At 39.1% G+C, this 19,020-nt stretch overlaps 1 protein-coding gene and 1 non-coding gene across 3 annotated transcripts in view; one reads left to right on the top strand and one right to left on the bottom strand.

Moving 5' to 3' along the window:
• GIPC2 (GIPC PDZ domain containing family member 2) overlaps positions 1 to 19,020 on the top strand; it is a 445,972-nt gene that overhangs the window by 159,244 nt on the left and 267,708 nt on the right. The gene's annotated exons all lie outside the window — the stretch shown is intronic.
• On the bottom strand, positions 8,967 to 9,073 carry LOC128775961 (U6 spliceosomal RNA). The gene has a single exon (XR_008420939.1). It is a non-coding gene; the product is annotated as a U6 spliceosomal RNA (small nuclear RNA).

The following is a 19,020-nucleotide window of genomic DNA, read 5'->3' as shown; positions in this document are numbered from 1 at the left end:
CAACATAGTAATTCAACATTTATATAGATTGCAAAATAGTCACCACAATGAAAGTGAAATAATGTCGTATTTCTCTCTCTCTCTCTGATTTATTTCACCTATCATAATACCCGTGAAGTCCGTCCATGGTGTCACAAATGGCAAGATTTTATTCTTTTTTATGGCTGAGTAACATTTCATCGTGTGGGTATATACATCTTTATCCATTCATCCCTCAGTGGACACTTAACTTGTTTCCATATCTTGGCTATTGTAAATAATGCTGCATTGAACAAGTGGTACATATATATTTTTGAATTAGTGTTCTCATTTTCTTTGGATAGACACCCAGAAATAGAATTGCTGAATTGCATGATTATTCTATTTTTGATTTTTTGAGGAAGTTCTCTATTGTTTTCCATAGTGACTGCACTAATTTACATTTTCACCAACAGTGCACAAGGGCTCCCTTTTCTCCACATCTTCACCAAAACTTGTTATTTCTTGTCTTTTTGATAATGGCCATTCTGACATGTGTAAGGTGATATCTCATTGTGGTTTTGATTTGTACTTCCCTGGTTTGCCTGTTGGCCATCTGCATATCTTCTTTGAAAAGTGTCTGTTCAAATCTCTTGCCCATTTTAAATTGGTTTTTTTTGTTGTTGTTTTGTTATTTAGTTGTATGAGTTCTTTATAGATTTTTCATATTAACTCCTTATCAGATATATGATCTGCAAGTATTTTTTATTCATCAGGTTCCCTTTTTGTTTCGTTGATGGTTTGCTTTGCTTTACAGAAGCTTAGTTTGATGTAGTCCCATTGTTTATTTTTTCTTGTGTTTTACCTGCTTTTGGAGTCAGATCCCAAAATAAACCCCCCCCCCAAAAACCCAACCCCCAAAACATTGCTACATTGCTAAGGCAGTTCAAGTAGCTTACATCCTAATGCATCTAAGATGTTCCAATATGTAGGCAATGCTAGTGATGGGAACTTTGGGGATTATAGTATACAAAAGTCAAAGCAGACTGTGATGCACAGTAGGTCCTCTGCTATCTAAACTCTACTTCTTTGTAGGAGACTTGGGGAATTAGCCCTGTCATTGAAGGTTTGTAGGATCCAAATCTACAGTGGTGGAGTGAGGCAGTGTAGATGATTGTAAAACTTAAATGAACATGTATAACTTAGGACAATGCTCAAAACTTCTGTACCTTCTGTTTCAAAACCATTGGGAGGACTTATAATAAACATAGATGATTTAACTAGAATATCTGGGGAATGGATCCTGGGGATATCCATTCTAAATAGGATACCTTAAGGATCTTTATATACTTTTTTTGAATTTAAGTTTTTAAAATTTACATCCAAATTAGTTAGCATATAGTGCAACAATGATTTCAGGAGTAGATTCCTTAATGCCCCTTACCCATTTAGCCCATACCCCCTCCCCAAACCCCTCCAGTAACCCTCTGTTTGTTCTCCATATTTAAGAGTCTCTTATGTTTTGTCCCCCTCCCTGTTTTTAGATTATTTTTGTTTCCCTTCCCTTATGTTCATCTGTTTTGTCTCTTAAAGTCATATATTTGTCTTTCTCTGACTAATTTTGCTTAGCGTAATACCCTCCAGTTCCATCGACGTAGTTGCAAATGGCAAGATTTCATTCTTTTTGATGGCCAAGTAATACTCCATTGTATGCATGTGTGTGTGTATGTATGTGTGTATATGTGTGTGTGTGTGTGTGTGTGTGTGTGTGTGTGTGTGTATATATATATATATATATATATATATATATATATATATATACCACATCTTCTGTATCCATTCATCCATTGGTGGACATTTGGGCTCGTTCCATACTTTGGCTATTGTTGATAGTGCTGCTATAAACACGGGGGTGCATGTGTCCCTTTGAAACAGCACACCTGTATCCCTTGGATAAATGCCTAGTACTGCAATTGCTGGGTCGTAGGGTAGTTTTATTTTTAGTTTTTTGAGAAACCTCCATACTGTTTTCCAGAGTGGCTGCACCAGTTTGCATTCCCACCAACAATGCAAAATAGATCCTCTTTCTCTGCATCCTCACCAACATCTGTTGTTGCCTGAGTTGTTAATGTTAGCCATTCTGACAGGTGTGAGATGGTCTCTCATTGTGGTTTTGATTTGTATTTCCCTGATGATGAGTGATGTTGAGCATTTTTTCCTGTGTCGGTTGGCCATCTGGATGTCTTCTTTGGAGAAGTGTCTATTCATGTCTTTTGCCTATTTCTTCACTGGATTATTTGTTTTTTTGGGTGTTGAGTTTGATAATTTCTTTCTAGATTTAGGATACTAACCCTTTATCTGTTATGTCATTTGCAAATATCTTCTCCCATTCTGTCAGTTGCCTTTTAGTTTTGCTGATCGTTTCCTTCACTGTTCAGAAGTTTTATTTTGATGAGGTCCCAATAGTTAATTTTTGCTTTTGTTTTCCTTGCCTCCGGAGATGTGTTGAGTAAGAAATTGCTGCAGGCAAGATCAAAGAGGTTTTTGCCTGCTTCCTCCTCGAGGATTTTGATGGCTTCCTGTCTTACATTGAGGTCTTTCATCTGCTTTCAGTTTATTTTTGTGTATGGTATAAGAAAGTGGTGTAGGTTCATTCTTCTGCATGTCGCTGTCCAGTTTTCCCAGCACCACTTGCTGAAGAGACTGCCTTTATTCCATTGGATATTCTTTCTTGCTTTGTCAAAGATTAGTTGGCCTTATGTTTGTGGGTCCATTTCTGGGTTCCTTTTTCTGTTCCATTGATCTGAGTGTCTGTTCTTGTGCTTGTACCATACTGTCTTGATGATTACAGCTTTGTAGTATAGCTTTAAGTCCGGGATTGTGATGCCTCCTGCTTTGGTTTTCTTTTTCAAGATTGCTTTGGCTATTCTGGGTCTTTTCTGGTTCCATACAAATTTTAGGATTATTTGTTCTAGCTCTGTGAAGAATGCTGGTGTTACTTTGATAGGGATTGCATTGAATATGTAGATTGCTTTGGGTAGTATCGACATTTTAACAATATTTGTTCTTCCTATCCAGGAATATGGTATCTTTTTCCATTTTTTGGTGTCTTCTTCAATTTCTTTCATAAGCTTTCTATAGTTTTCAGCGTATGGCTCCTCTTTGGTTACATTTATTCCTAGGTATTTTATGAGTTTTATTGATCTGTTCTACTCTTGTTTTGGTTTTGATAGCATTGATTTATGCTCTAATCTTTACTATTTCCTGTCTTTTGCTGGTTTGGGTTTTATTTGCTGTTCTTTTTCCAGCTCTTTAAGGCATAAGGTTAGGTTGTGTGTCTGAGATCTTTCTTCCTTCTTTAGGAAGGCCTGGATTGCTATATACTTTCCTCTTATGACTGCCTTTGCTGTGTCCCAGAGGTTTTGGGTTGTGGTGTTATCATTTTCATTGGCTTCCGTACACTTTTTAATTTCCTTTTTAACTTCTTGGTTGGCCCATTCATTCTTTAGTAGGATGTTCTTTGGTCTCCAAGTATTTGTTACCTTTCCAAATTTGTCCCTGTGGTTGATTTCGAGTTTCATAGCGTTGTGGCCTGAAAATATGCATGGTATGATCTCGATCTTTTTGTACTTGCTGAGCGCTGATTTGTGTCCCAGTATTTGGTCTATTCTGGAGAACATTCCATGTGCACTGGAGAAGAATGTATATTCAGCTGCTTTAGGATGAAATGTTCTGAATATATCTGTTACGTCCATATGGTCCAGTGTGTCCTTCAAAGCCATTGTTTCCTGGTTGATTTTTTGATTAGATGATCTGTCCATTGCTGTGAGTGGGGTGTTGAAGTCTCCTACTATTATGGTATTACTATCAACGAATTTCTTTTTTTTTATTATTTTTTTTAAACGTTTATTTATTTTTGGGACAGAGAGAGCATGAACGGGGGAGGGGCAGAGAGAGAGGGAGACACAGAATCGGAAGCAGGCTTCAGGCTCTGAGCCGTCAGCCCAGAGCCTGACGCGGAGCTCGAACTCACGGACCGTGAGATCGTGACCTGAGCTGAAGTCGGACGCTTAACTGACTGAGCCACCCAGGCGCCCCATCAATGAATTTCTTTATGTTTGTGATTAATTGATTTATATATTTGGGTGCTTGCACATTTGGTGCATAAATGTTTACAATTGTTAGGCCTTCTTGGTGGATAGACCCCTTGATTATTATATAATGCCCTTCTTCATCTCTTGATACAGTCTTTATTTAAAGTCTAGGTTGTCTGAAGTAAGTATGGCTACTCTGGCTTTCTTTTGTTGACCATTAGCATGATAGATGGTTCTCCATCCTCTTACTTTACTTTCAATCTGAGGGTGTTTTTAGGTCTAAAGTGGGTCTCTGGTAAACAGTATACAGATGGATCTTGTTTTCTCATCCATTCTGTTACCCTATGTCTTTTGATTGGAGCATTTAGTCCAGTGACATTTAGAGTGAGTACTGAAAGATAAGAATTTGTTGCCATTATATTTCTTGTAGAGTAGAGTTTCTGGTGGTGTTCTCTGGTCCTTTCTAATCTTTGTTGCTTTTGGTATTAATTAATTAATTAATTAATTCATTCATTCATTCATCTTTTCTCTCCTCAGAGACTCCCCCTTAAAATTTCTTGCAGGGCTGGTTTAGGTGGTCACAAACTCCTTTAATTTTTGTTTGTCTGGGAAACTTTTTATCTCTACTTCTATTTTGAATGACAACCTTGCTGGAGAAAGAATTCTTGGCTGCATATTTTTCTGATTCAGCACATTGAATATATCCTGCCACTCCTTTCAGGCCTGCCAGGTTTCTGTGGATGGGTCTTCTGCGAACCTGATCTGTCTTCCCTTGTAGGTTAAGGACTTTTTTCCCATGCTGCTTTTATGATTCTCTCCTTGCCTGAGTATTTTGTGAAGTTGACTATGATATGCCTTGTTGATGGTCAGTTTTTGTTGAATCTAATGGGGGTCCTCTGTGCTTCCTGGATTTTGATGTCTGTGTCTTTCCCCAGGTTAGGAAAGTTTTCTGCTATGATTTGCTCACATAACCCTTCTACCCCTATTTCTCTCTCTTCCTCTTCTGGGACCCCTATGATTCTGAGGTTGTTCCTTTTTAATGAGTCACTGATTTCTTTAATTCTCAAATCGTGCTCTTTTGCCTTAATCTCCCTCTTTTTTTCTGTTCATCATTCTCCATAAGTTTGTCCTCTATATCGCTGAGTCTGTTCTGCCTCATCCATCTTGCCACTGCGGCATCCATTTGAGATTGCAGCTCAGTCATAGCATTTTTTATTTCATCATGACTAGCTTTTACTTCTTTTATGTCCACAGAAAGGGATTCTAATCTATTGGAATATATTCTAATCTATTCCAGCTAGATTCTTATTATCGTGATTCTAAATTCTGGTTCAGACATCTTGCTTGTATCTGTGTTGGTTAAGTCCCTGGCTGTCATTTCTTTCTGTTCCTTCTTTTGGGGTGAATTCCTTCATTTCATCATTTTGAAGGGAGAAAAGGAATTAATGAGGTAGAAAAAATTAAAATAAAAAAGTTAAAATTAAAAAATTAAAAACAAACACAGAGACAAAAATCGAATAAATGATGCTAGATCCTAGGTGTGTTTTGGTCTGTGTGTTGAAAGTGTCTTGATAGATTAGAGAAAAAAAAGAGAAAAAAGAAAAAAAAAAGGAAATTGATTGAAAATTTGAAAAAATGAATACAGTGAAGTAGAGTAAAATTAAATGATGGAAGTAAAATAGAATTTGAAAAAGTTTACACAAAAGTAAAAAATATAGGAGAAAAAAATTAAAGAAAAATTTTTTAAATAAAAATTGAAAATAAAAATGAATTTTTTCTCTTTCTGTATTCAGGAAAAAGAAAAGAAACGAAAAAGAGAAAAAAAAAAAGAAGAAAGGAAATTGTATAGTTGGACCAGCTAACAGACTGAAATACGAACGAAACTACTTCGTTTTCCCCTAGAAGTCAATCTTTGAAGTGCTTTATAGTCCATGAACTAAGTGGGCGTTGAGACTTGTGTTCTTGAAGAGCGAGGTTGGCCCAGTTGTGCATGGCTTAGTGTAACGGCTCCATTCTCCACTAGATGACGCTGCTAGCCTACTAGGATGGATTGTTGTGGTGCTTGTAGGTGCGTATGTGCAGAAGCGGTGAAAATGGCGTCTCCCAGACTAATACGAGTCTCTGGTATTGGAACTCTGTTCTCCCTGATCAGCCATCATGCACCCATCCTTAGCCTTTGGCTTCTGTCCACTCCCCACTTCCACACTGTCTGTGACCAAGCCCCAGGCAGCACCTCCCTCCTGAGTTTTGTCTCAGATGGGGCTGCCTTCCCTGGCCCCTCACTTCTGAGGGACTGCAGCTTTGACCTGTTCTGCCCCTCTGCACACGGTCTCACTGAACAATAGCTGGGTGCTGGTCCCACCCAGGAAATCTTGTGGGACCATACTGCTGCCAATGCCCAGAGACTGCAGCCAGGTGCTAGCCCACCCCAGAAAAAGTTCGCAAGACAGTTTAGCAGCAACACCTCAGGGATTATGGAAAATCACAACAAACATCTGGCACCAGGCTTCACCCCCAATAACCTTGTTCGAGCACCAGCGAATGTGGCCACTCTCTGGGGTCTGCTGGGCCCAGGTGGCCTCACAGCCTCTACCAAATGTCCTTCCAGCAGTGGAACCGCTTCTCCCATGTGGCCTGAGAACTTCCTGGACCACACTCTGCTCCTGGGGATTCGTCCTTCCCACCAGAGCACCGCCAGGTATCGAGTTGCAGAGTTTCAGATTCTGTGCTCCCCGTTTACAGTCTTAATGGAATTTAAACCCTCTTCTTTCTCCCTTTTTAGTTCAGTCCCTGTGGCTGTTTCCAATTTTCCACTTTCTCTCCAGTTGCTTTTGGGGAGGCTTGCTTTTCCCGTATCCCCCCCCCCCCCCCCCCCGTCTCTGTCCTCTCTATGCATGCAAAAGTGGTTCCCTTCCCTCTGTGGCTTCTCTCTCCCCAAGTTCACCTCTCCAAACCGTATATCTGCTGAATTCTGTGGTTCAGGTTGTGCAGATTGTTGTGTTAATCCTCAGATCAGTTTTCTATGTTTGCAGAATGGTTTAGTATTGTTCTGGTTGTATTTCATGGATGTGAGACACACAAAAAACTTCCATGCTGTTCTGCATCTTGGCTTCTCTGGATCTTATATACTTTAAGGTTAAAGAATATTAGATGCTAGACTTGAAAGCCACATCAGAGTCCTGATACAAAGGATCAGTGACCTTATAAAGAAGTTACCTTTTCCTCTCTCATTCAAGAGTGGCTTGCAGAAGGGGTGGTTACATGGAAAAGAAATCTAGGGACAAAGCTTTTATCCCAGTAGTAGGATTGAAAGATCTCAGTCTGGAAAGAGAGTTGAGGTTTCTGGAATAAGAATCAAGGCAAAAAGAATCCCAAGGACAAGAAATGAAGCAGACAGACTGGGGATTGGGCAAGATCTGATAGAGGATTTGTAACAGGGTTTCCTGTTTACCTCCCACCTTCCCCATTGAGACTGTGGTCTCCCTGAGGGTTGGGTTCATAACTTCTTTATCCACGTTTCTTTTGTACTTAATATAGGGCTTAGCAAAAAGTAGGCTTTCAGGTATTTATTAAACAAACAAACAAACAAACAAACAAATAAATAAATGCAAGTTGGGATTAGTGGGCAAAGGTGGGTGATGCTAAGCTCTTGAATGTGGACTAGAGTTACCTAAAGGTCTCTTGGCTCAGTTCACACTTGGTCCTGGGAGTTGACTTTGGGGCTGCACTTGTAGTTTTGGCATTAAATAGAGGGAATAACCAGATTGACTCAAGACATAGACTGAACCTAGAGTTAGAATAATTTAAGACGTATTTTGGAAGAAAGTGTGATTTGATTCTGCTTTGAAGGTAAGAGAGAGATTAAATGACTGATTTCAGTCCAACTCAACAAACATTAACTGGGCATCTACTCTGTGCAATGGCTAACAACTCAATGGAGGAGACCAAAAGGAAAAAAAAAAAAAAAGAAAAAAAAAAGACCTAACTACAATGTTATAGGGGATGTTGAAGGGGAAATTATCTAGGGTAATTGAGAGGAGAGATAATCTTTCCCTGGGACTTATGACCTAGTCAGGATGTGCTCTATAGTCAAGGTAGTGAAGGGCTTTCCAAGTGGAGAAAACAGCTAGGATAGGGGAAAGAAGAAATGAAAATGAAGGTATCTTGGGAGGTGGCATCAGGACTCTGGGTGGTGAGAACAAAGGACAGATGATGGGTAGTGGGTTCTGGACCTCGTGGATCATCTTAACAAGGCAACGTTTATTCTAGAAACACTTGAATTTGTCAAAGTGTTTTAAGCAGTGTAATTACACAATTCAACTTATATTTAGAAGGTGAGTGTGGACTGCAAGATCTGGAGGAGGGTGAGAAGCTAGGAGCAGTCTGAACAGGGCAGTAGGGCAGCAAAGTGAGCAAAATTTTAATTAAACTAATTCTTACTGAGGTAGTAATGGTAAATAATGGTTTAAGACAAGTACTCTCTAAGTGTGCTGTTGCCTCCATATCTGGAGGAGGTGTGAATACTATGGATAGATTTGCCAGGTAGGCTCTAGAAGGGCACTTTTGGTTATCTGTTGTTTATTCTTCCCACTCCCAAAGCTAGCCCTTGCTAGCTGGTCTGCCCTGTAAATGAAATGCAGTTCTGTGATCTGGAGGAGAGTTCACAGGCTACAGGGCACAGGTTGCTCTGTGATTTTTAATTGACTAGCACGAGTTCTTTCTCTTTACTTTGAAGAGTCCCTCCTTGTATCAAGTTCATTACAAATGGACATTATCTGGCAGGTCTCAAATACAACAACTGTTGAGAACAGAGCCAGCAACCCATCTTTTCTCCAAATGGCACCCAGCCTTAGGACCAGGATTTACAAACCTAATTGTTGTTATTATATTGATTCTTTTTGTTGCTGTTTGTTTTTAAATATGGGACACTTCATGAATTTGTGTGCCATTCTTGCGCAGGGACTGTGCTAATCTTCCCCGTATCTTTCTAATTTTAGAATATGTGCTCCTGAAGTGAGCACTGGATTCTTTTTTTACCAATGTCCTAGTGTCAAATTAGCTCTGAGAAAAGTTCTTGTTTTTGGGTCAATATATGTGTTAGAAAGTTGTGTGAGTTAAAATTAAAAAGATATTATGGGGCGCCTGGGTGGCTCAGTCGGTTAAGCGTCCGACTTCACCTCAGGTCACGATCTCACGGTCCGTGAGTTCGAGCCCCGCGTCAGGCTCTGGGCTGATGGCTCAGAACCTGGAGCCTGTTTCAGATTCTGTGTCTCCCTCTCTCTGACCCTCCCCCGTTCATGCTCTGTCTCTCTCTGTCTCAAAAATAAATAAACGTTAAAAAAAAATTAAAAAAAAATAAATAAAAAAAATTAAAAAGATATTAAAATTGTTCTCTTTTCCATTCTTTCATCTTTTCCTACTTACCCCCTTCTCATAAACCCAACAAACATACTCTCTGTGCAAATAAACTCTATGTTTAGAGAATAACAGAAATGACACATCATATGGTCTCATTTTGCCCTGATTGTGTAGTATTGACATACAAGAAGGAATGTTGAATCAAAAATAAAAACACCTGGGTTATGTTCCTTTCAATGGCATTAACTAGATGTGTAACCTGGGTACAGTTTACTTCACTTTTCCCAGCCCTAACTGCTGTAATATGAAGGAGACGGATTGTGTTCTATCTGTATAATTCTTTATAATTCTAACCAGTGGGGATTCTATAAGCTACACAGGAATGGTGACATATTTTTTCATGTGAAGGGGAAAATCTTGAGTGCTGCTTTGGGAAAGCAGCTGTTGATTGCTTCTTTGGGATCTATTTTTTCATTTCTTCAATAACCTTCATTTTTTTCCTTTAAGGATATGTTCTACTTTGCTTAGCTGTGCAGCCAGCATGGAATGCGCACCATTTTTGGCTTCACAGGTGGCTCCTGACAGGCTTAAACCAAACAGTGTGTATCATTAACTGGTTCCAGGATGAGCATCTGGCCCCATTCAGGCCACAGAGATGGGCAGGAATTATTTTTGCTGGGGGCTCCTGGGAAGAAGGCTTTCTTTTTCTTTTGTGTGAGGTAGTGAAGAGCTTCTCTGCCAGTGTATTGGAAGAAGCGAGATCTGGGAAGCTGAGTAGAGCCTAGAGAATCCCAAAGGAACCAGAGCCTGGTGACTATACAAAGCTCTGGATAAAACCATGTCTGAAACAACATCCAACTTTTAAAAAACTTGTGACCCAATGAAATAATGAAGTTTAAGACAATTCATCTTGATTTCTCTGTTGCCATCAACTCAGATTCATAACTTTTCCCCTTAAGGTTTCACTAAATATATTTTTGAATTCCAATTTTTTTACCCCCTGAAATAAAAGGAAATTGCTTATACCTGCATTTTTATTACAGTCAGTTCCTAAATCATCAACTGGGAAGTGTTGAAAACAAAAATTTTAGAGTCGGTATGAGGCACACAGAAATTGCTTTATAAATGTTCATTGAATGAATGGAAGTGACAATAAATTAGAAAGAGGAAAGATAATATATCTGGGTGCAAGGGAAGGGATAGGTGGGAAGGTAGTTATATAGAATGTGTTTTGGGTGGGCACATACTAGTGAGGAAATGTATGGGATGATCATAAAGCCTAAACTGCTGGAATTGTCCTTTTTCTTCTCTCCTGAGATGTTTCCTAATTTTTTTTCTTTCAATTTAGAATTCAGGGAGAAAGAAGCATCTAGATTCACAAAATAAATTTTACTTCAATCAATTGATTAATTTAACAGGTGTTTAATGAGCACTTACAAAGGTCTCTAGTTACAAGGGAAGACTGATAAATAAATCAGTACTAATCACAAAGTTGATGAGTATTATGGAAATGGAAATATAGGGATTATGAGAAGAGAGCAAGGGATCTAACCTAGAGGAAGCTAAGAAAAGCCTTTTCAAGGAAATGATATTTAAGCGGAGATCTGAAGAATAAGCAGGTGGCAGTCAGATGAAGATGGGTAGAGGAAGGAGAAGAGTGTTCCATGCACTGACCCAATGGCTAGGGGGATGGAGGCACCTGTGAGGACATGAGAGAAGTTCAGAATATATGTAAGGAAGAGTGAAGGGTGAGATAAAGCCACTGAGAGGACCAGATTTTGCAACTCTCTATGGGCCAGGTGAAGTAGTTCAGGCTTTAAATTTTTTTTTAATGTTTTATTTATTTTTGAGACAGGGAGAGACAGAGCATGAACAGGGGAGGGTCAGAGAGAGGGAGACACAGAATCGGAAACAGGCCCCAGGCTCTGAGCGGTCAGCACAGAGCCCGACGGGGCGCTCGAACTCACGAACCGCGAGATCATGACCTGAGCCAAAGTCGGCCGCTTAACCGACTGAGCCACCCAGGCGCCCCAGTAGTTCAGGCTTTAATTGAAGGGGAGTGGGAGGCTGCTGAAGGGTATATGCAGGAGAGCAACAGGATCAGATTAGCATTGAACTTGGACCACATATGGCACAGGGGCATGAGGCCCCCTCCCTCCAGTTATGTTCCTTTGTGCATCTGCACTATTGCCTCCACTTCCTTACTAAATGCTGCCTCTTTCCTTTTAAAACACTGGAAAAAAGTATGAAGTGGGCATTGTTCGTTCCCAGAACTGGTTACATCCTTACTTCTGTAGTAACTTGTTTTTCCTGGTAAATCTAATCTTCTTTCTCTTAATTAGCATTTGGGTTTTCGGTAGCTCTGACTTCTTGTAAATCAGCACTGATTTTCATCTCCTAAATACTGAAGATGGGATCCAGCTGGCAGGCATGGGTTCTACTGGATTTGTCTGGGACCAGCTTTTGCTTGGCAAGCAGCTGCTGATGAGGCTCACCCTGTGGCTCATTTTTGGGGGTTTTCTTTTGTGCAACCAGAACACAGTTCCACCTAGCTCTTCTCCCAGCCATGTGAAGCTGCCTATACCAACCTGCAGGACCTCTCTGTCCTCCCAACTTGAGTGGTTCTCCAACCTGGGAATCAAAATCATCCTCCAAACGTATGAATCAAAGTCTTCAGTCCTCTCTTGCACCTGTTGTTTGCATCACAGGGCAAGTTCATTACTTTGCTTTCTTTCTTTCACTTTAAAGTGTTCAGCCTTCTTGGGGCACCTGGATGGCTCAGTTGATTGAATGTCTGACTCTTGATTTCAGCTCAGGTCATAGTCCTGGGGTCGTAGGATCAAGTTCCCTGTTGGCCTCGGCACTGGGCATGGAGCCTGCTTGAGATTCTCTCTCTCTCTTTCCCCTTGCCCCTCTCTCCTGCTTACTCTCTCTGTCTCTCTCTAAAAATAAAAAAAAAATATAAAGTGTTCAGCTTTTTTTCTTGGTCTGTTTGTAAACTTATGGACCTTCTTATTGCTTCTAGAGTTTGGATACAGTGAGTGCTGGATAACACCAATAGAATGATTGAAAGAGAAAAGATACTAAGTTCTGAGTCTGGACTGGAGGGTTATCAGAAACAGTGGTTTGCTGAGAAGAGCTGGCAGCTGGGTAGAAAGATTGTGAACATCGGTGTTTGACAATTTGAAGAGCACCTGATGGATTGGTGATCAGAATCAGTGTTCTGAAGTTGACTCAGGACCCAACTTATTGACTGATAAGGATGCACTTTTCCACAGGGAAGGGCACCACTCAAGAGAGAAGGCTTTCACAACTCCTTTACTGGGTGGCTCCTCCCCTGAATCTCCAGTATTATTGAAAGGCTCAAAGGAGATAATCCATGTAAAGTACTTAGAGGAATGCCAGGTATGGGTGAGCAATCAGGCACATGTTATTCAAATTATAGATGTTGCAGTCACTATACAACACAGCCTGGCTCTGTGGATGGAGCTGTGATTGCTTTTCCTGAAAACCTGTAATCCTTTCATTTACTTGCTAAGACATTGAATTATGCAACAACTATTATTGAGTGTTTAAGTGTACCAGACACTAATTCTACTTAGTTGACACAAGTATGTAAAGTTTGCTTTATTTTCGAGATTTTGGTTTTCTCTTGAGACATGTCATTCACTCAAAAAATAGTTACTGAGTATTAATTAATGGTGTGGTCATCTGCAGTTACTTGTGGATCAAGGGCCAGGGGAGTTGATATTGATGGAGTAATGCATGGGTTTTTCTGCTTTATCTTGAGAGAGTATTATCCATCCTGGCTCTGTTTATTCCCATGCCTTGCTGCATTTTTCCCTCTATAGCACATATCACCATCAGACATATTATATATTTTATATTTTATTAATTTAGTTGTTTATTTTCTGCTTCCCTGAACTACAGTGTGAACTCCACAGGGGAGAATTTTTGCCCATTTTCATTCATGCTGTACTCTCAGCTCTGAACAGTGCCTGGCACGGGTGTCCTGTAACTATTTATTGAGTGAATTTGCCTCACTTTGAAAGCTCCATCCCACACTCAGTTTTGCCATCCTTTCCTTAGACTCTTCCCTAAGGGCTGGGCTTGTCTGATAGAATATCTGGCTATTTTGACTTATGTTGCCTTGCTCTGTGGTGCTTTGCAAATCACACTATCAAGGTATCTGGGTATCTGGAAAGAGGGTAAAATGGCACCTGGCCAGTAACTCACTAACCATCTTGAAGATCTTATCTAGATAAGAACTGTTTGGTTTATTTTAGAATCCATCGTGAATGATTCTCATCAGGAAATAGTAGCTTTTAAACACATGCTTACTATGTACTGCACCAAATGGCTTACCTAATTTTCTCACTTAATCCTTACAACATATCTATGAAGGCAGTATTAGTATCTGAATCCTACAGAGGAGAACACTGATGCACAGACTGGGTAAGAAAATTGAAGGTCAGAAACTAATTAGTGTCCATACCGGGATTTGAATCCTAGTCTTTCTGATTACAAGGCTCATGCACCAACCTTGAGGCTACCCCTGTACACTGTTTGGACTTGTTATTATGGACTTCTGTTTGTATATTTGTACCGTTCTTTGATCTTTGATCTTAATGGAGGCAAACCGACTTGCTTTCATTGATTCTTGAGACCAGAGGCTATCTGCTTTGCAGACATTCTTCATCTTAGTGATAACAAGGGAATATTTTAAATAATAAAGGGTGGTACACAAAATTTTATGTTAAATGTCACTGTAATGGCTTCCAACAATTTAATTGATCAGATAGACATATAACACATATGAACTTGATAGGTGCCCTTGAGAATATTGCATACAGAATTTGGAATTGTTGATTGGTCCTCAAGATAAGGAGGACCTTGCTGGATAAAATTCTCCAGCAAGCTGTTGTACAAGACTATGTATGTGCACATATGTATACTTGTGTGTTAGTGTGTGTTGATGGGTGTGTGTGGGGGCATGCATAAAGTGTAATGATACTGATTTATGAGAGAGATCAAGATACCTTCACTACTTCCCTGGAAGAGTAATTTTTTAATTAGTGTGAAAAGACTTTTTGTTTGTTTGTTTGTTTGTATATGTATACATACATACATACATACATACATATTTTTTCTTGTTTTAGTGTAATTTAAGTTTTTATTTTATTGTCAAGTTACCTAACATACAGTGCAGTTTTGGCTTCAGAAGTTGAACCCAGTGATTCATTACTTACCTATAACACCCAGTGCTCATCCCAACAAGTGTCCTCCTTAATTCCCATCACCTTTTATCTTCACCCCTCCAACCCCACCCCCATCAACGCTCAGTCTATTCTCTGAATTTAAGAGTCTCTTATGGTTTGCCTCCCTGTTTGTATCTTATTTTTCCTTCTTCCTCTATGGTCATCTGTTAAGTTTCTCAAATTGCACATATGAGTGAAAACATATGGTATCTGTGTTTCCATCCATGTTGTTCATCCATGTTGTCGCAAATGGCAAGACTTCATTCTTTTTCATCGCTGAGTAGTATTCCATAGTGTATATATACCAGTCTTCTTTATCCATTTATCAGTTGATGGACATGGGAGCTCTTTCTAAAATTTAGCTATTGTTGATGGTGCTTCTATAATCATTGGGGTGAATGTGCCCCTTTGAATCAGCACTCCTGTATACTTTAGATAAATTTCTAGTAGTGTAATTGCTGGGTCATAGGGTAATTATATTTTTAATTTTTGAGGAACCTCCACACTGTTTTCCAGAGTGGCTGCACCAGTTTGCATTCCCACCAACAATGCAAAATAGATCCTCTTTCTCTGCATCCTCACCAACATCTGTTGTTGCCTGAGTTGTTAATGTTAGCCATCCTGACAGCTGTGAGGTGGTCTTTCATTGTGGTTTTGATTTGTATTTCCCTGATGATGAGTGATGTTGAGCATTTTTTCCTGTGTCAGTTGGCCATCTAGATGTCTTCTTTGGAGAAGTGTCTATTCCTGTCTTTTGCCCATTTCTTCACTGGATTATTTGTTTTTTGGGTGTTGAGTTTGATAATTTCTTTCTAGATTTTGGATACTAACCCCTTATCTGATACATCGTTTGCAAATATGTTCTCCCATTCTGTCAGTTGCCTTTTAGTTTTGCTGATTGTTTCCTTTGCTGTGCAGAAGCTTTTATTTTGATGAGGTCCCAATAGTTAATTTTTGCTTTTGTTTCCCTTGCCTCCAGAGATGTATTGAGTAAGAAGTTGCGGTAGCCAAGATCAAAGAGGTTTATGCCTGCTTTCTCCTTAAGGATTTTGATGGCTTCCTTTCTTACATTTAGGTCTTTCATCCATTTTGAGTTTTTTTTGTTTGTTTGTTTGTTTTTGTTTTTTGTTTTTTGTTTTGTGTATGGTGTAAGAAAGTGGTCCAGGTTCATTCTTCTGCATGTCGCTGTCCAGTTTTACCAGCACCACTTGCTGAAGAGACTGTCTTTATTCCATTGGATATTCTTTCCTGCTTTGTCAAAGATTAGTTGGCCTTATGTTTGTGGGTCCATTTCTGGGTTCCTTTTTCTGTTCCATTGATTTGAGTGTCTGTTCTTGTGCCAGTACCATAATGCTTTGATGATGACAGCTTTGTAGTACAGCTTGAAGTCTGGGATTGTGATGCTTCCTGCTTTGATTTTTTTTTTTTTATGATTGCTTTGGCTATTTGGGGTCTTTTCTGGTTCCATACAAATTTTGCGATAGTTTGTTCTAGCCCTGTGAGGAATGCTGGTGTTATTTTGATAGGTATTGCATTGAATATGTAGATTGATTTGGGTAGTATTGACATTTTAACAATATTTGTTCTTATCCAGGAGCATGGAATCTTTCTCCATTTTTTGGTGTCTTCTTCAATTTCTTTCATAAACTTTCTATAGTTTTCAGTGTATAGATTTTTTACCTCTTTGGTTAGGCTTATTCCTAGGTATTTTATGGTTTTTGGTGTAATTATAAATGGGATCAATTCCTTGATTTCACTTTCTATTGCTTCATTGATGGTGTATAGGAATGCAACAAATTTCTGTGCATTGATTTTATATCCTGCAACTTTGCTGAATTCATGGATAAATTCTAAAAGTTTTTTGGTGGAATATTTGGGATTTCCACATAAAGTATCATGTGATCTGCGAAGAGTGAAATTTTGACCTCCTCCTGGCCGATTTGGATGCCTTTTATTTCTTTGTGTTGTCTGATTGCAGAGGCTAAGACTTCCAATACTATGTTGAATAACAGTGGTGAGAGTGGACATCCCTGTCTTGTTCCTGACCTTACGGGGAAGCTCTCAGTTTCTCCCCACTGAGGATGATATTAGCATTGGGTCGTTAATATATGGCTTTTATAATCTCGAGGTATGATCCTTCTATCCCTACTTTCTTAAGGGTTTTTATCAAGAAAGGATGCTGTATTTTGTCAAATGCTTTCTATGCATTTATTGAGAGTATCTTTCTTTTATTGAAGTGATGAAGCACATTGATTGTTCTGTGGATATTGAACCAGCCCTGCATCCCAGGTATAAATCCCACTTGGTCATGGTGAATAATTGTTTTAATATATTGTTGGATCCGGTTGGCGAATATCTTGTTGAGGATTTTTGCATCCATGTTCATCAGGGAAATTGGTCTGCAGTTATCCTTTTTAGTGGGGTCTTGTCTGGTTTTGGAATCAAGGTAATGCTGGCTTCATAGAAAGAGTTTGGAAGTTTTCCTTCCATTTCTATTTTTTGGAACAGCTTCAAGAGAATAGTTCTCAACTCTTCCTTCAATGTTTGGTAGAATTCCCCTGGAAAGCCATCTGGCCCTGGACTCTTGTTTTTTGGGAGATTTTTTGATTACTAATTCAATTTATTTACTGGTTATGGGTCTGCTCAAATTTTCTGTTTCTTCCTCTTTCAGTTTCGGTAGTTTATATGTTTCTAGGAATTTATACATTTCTTCCAGATTGCCCATTTTATTGGCATATAATTCCTCATATTATTCTCTTATTATTGTTTTCATTTCTGCTGTGTTCATTGTGATCTCTCCTCTTTCATTCTTTTTTTCAATGTTTATTTATTTCTGAGATAGAGGCAGAGCATGAGTGGGGAAGGGGAAGAGAGAGAGGGGACACAGAATCTGAAGCAGGCTCCAGGCTCTGAGCTGTCAGCACAGAGCCCAGTGCGGGGCTCAAACTCACGACCCATGAGATCATGACCTGAGCTGAAGTCAGTTGCTCAATCAACAGAACCACCCAGGCACCCTGTCTCCTCTTTCATTCTTGATTTTATTTATTTGGGTCCTATCCTTTTTATTTTTGATCAAACTGGCTAGTTGTTTATCAATTTTGTTAATTCTTTCAAAGAACCAGCTTCTGATTTCGTCTATTCTTTTTTTTTTTTTTTGGCTTCAATAGCATTAATTTCTGCTCTAATCTTTATTATTTCCTGTGTTCTGCTGGTTTTGGGTTTTATTTGCTGTTCTTTTTCCAGCTTTAAGGCGTAAGGTTAGGTTGTGTGTCTGAGACCTTTCCTCCTTCTTTAGGAAGGCCTGGAATGCTATATACTTCCCTCTTATGACCACTTTTGCTGCATCCCAGAGGTTTGGGGCTGTGGTGTTTCAATTTTCATTGGCTTCCATGTACCTTTTAATTTCCTCTTTAATTTCTTGGTTGGCCCATTCATTCTTTAGTAGGATGGTCTTTAGTCTCCAAGTATTTGTTACCTTTCCTAATTTTTTCTTGTGGTTGATTTGGAGTTTCATAGCATTGTGGTCTGGAAACATGCATGGTATGATCTCAATATTTTTTGTACTTGTTGAGGGCTTATTTGTGTCCTAATATGTGATCTATTCTGGAAAACATTCCATGTGCACCGGAGAAGAATGTATATTCTGCTGCTTTCGGATGAAATGTTCTGAATATATCTGTTATGTCCATCTGGTCCAGTGTGTCATTCAAAGCCATTGTTTCCTTGTTGATTTTCTGTTTATATGATCTGTCCATTGCTGTGGGTTGGGTGTTGAAGTCTTCTACTATTACAGTATTATTACTAATGAGTTTCTTTATATTTGTGATTAATTGATTTATATATTTGGGTGTTCCACATTTGGCGCATAAATATTTACAATTGTTGGGTCTTCTTGGTGGATAGACCCCTTAATTATGATATAACGCCTTTCTTTATCTCTTGTTACTGTCTTTATTTTAAAGTCTAGATTGTCTGATATAAGTATGGCTATTCCAGCTTTCTTTTGTCGACCATTAGCATGATTGACGGTTCTCCATCCCCTTACTTTCAATCTGAAGATGTCTTTAGGTCTAAAGTAGGTCTCTTGTAAACAGCATATAGTTGGCTCTTGTTTTCTTATCCATTCTGTTACCCTATGTCTTTGAATTTGAGCATTAATCCATTGACGTTTAGAGTGAGTACTGAGAGTTATGAGTTTATTGCCATTATGTTTCTTGTAGAGTTTCTTTATTGCCATTATATTTCTTGGAGTTTCTGGTGGCATTCTCTAGTCGTTTCTAGACTTTGTTGCTTTTGGTGGGTTTTTTTTTCATTTTTTCTCCTCTCAGAGAGTCCCCCTTAAAATTTCTTTC

Source organism: Panthera pardus, unplaced genomic scaffold, assembly GCF_024362965.1.
Source record: "Panthera pardus isolate Hobbes unplaced genomic scaffold, ASM2436296v1 HiC_scaffold_11, whole genome shotgun sequence".
Taxonomy (NCBI): domain Eukaryota; kingdom Metazoa; phylum Chordata; class Mammalia; order Carnivora; family Felidae; genus Panthera; species Panthera pardus.
This window is presented reverse-complemented; position numbering and strand designations above follow the sequence as displayed.